Source organism: Penaeus monodon, chromosome 34 (assembly GCF_015228065.2).
Source record: "Penaeus monodon isolate SGIC_2016 chromosome 34, NSTDA_Pmon_1, whole genome shotgun sequence".
Lineage (NCBI taxonomy): Eukaryota > Metazoa > Arthropoda > Malacostraca > Decapoda > Penaeidae > Penaeus > Penaeus monodon.
Window position 1 is genome coordinate 26145303 of NC_051419.1, and position 954 is coordinate 26146256.

The window sequence follows — 954 nt, forward strand, 5'->3', positions numbered from 1 at the left end:
AAAAGAATCGACCTGTCACATCCATATCATAATATTTACTAACAAATGATAACGAAAAATAGGAACAAATAACTTAACCAAAAACTTAGCCAAAACACTGTTCGAGTGAATGAAAACTGGCTCATGAATAAATAAGCAACGTGATAAACAATCCAAGTATCAGGAAATACAGTTAAGTTAGCCTCTCTCGTAACCATTTTCTGTCACTTCGGATCGATGCGTGTCTCACCGGAACTCGCAAGATAGCAAACACAGCGCAAGTTATCTATTCATGAATACGTCGCATCGACCTGACGTCATTACTTTGATGGCGTCTCGAATAGATGCAATTTGCATGAGCTATGAACTAGCCCCTAGCAAATTCACGGAAGTTATATTTTTATCATATTGACGGACGGACGATGAATAGTGTAGTATCCCCTAAGCTTACATACCTCGGTTATCGTTTTCTGTGTAAGTTGAGGGGGACACGTGTGAGGAAATGATTTGATGAATAATTTATCTTCTTCGTACGTTCAATAGGTAGCATTCTCCCTCGCCTTTCGCTCCGCTATCATGCGATCAGGTCTTTGTTCTTGCTGAACGGGTGAACGTTTTTGTTCTTGAGACATGTGCATTATGGATTGTTTATAATGTTTTTGTTTATAATGTTTATAATTTTTTTGAGACAATTTTACTCGTTAGTATGAAAGTAAGGGAATTTTTCATCCTTGTAGATTGAGCTAAAGTAAAAAAAAGGGGGCATATACTGTGAAGAGCTATTGAAATCCGAAAGGGAAAACGAAATATGAACTGAAAATAACAACGGTCTACGTTCTAAAATACACCTAAAGCCAATTTACCACTTACACTAGGTAACACAGAAAATAATCCTTCTCTAAATATGAGCAGCTACGCAAGCCATTGTTTGAAACACACTCTCTAATACACCAGAACCTCTGCGTAAGCCTACTA

General features: G+C 37.4%; 1 protein-coding gene across 1 annotated transcript in view; it reads right to left on the reverse strand.

The window, feature by feature from the left end:
• LOC119594665 (ionotropic receptor 25a-like) overlaps positions 1-954 on the reverse strand; it is a gene marked incomplete at its 3' end in the record, with an annotated part of 33857 nt that overhangs the window by 8289 nt on the left and 24614 nt on the right.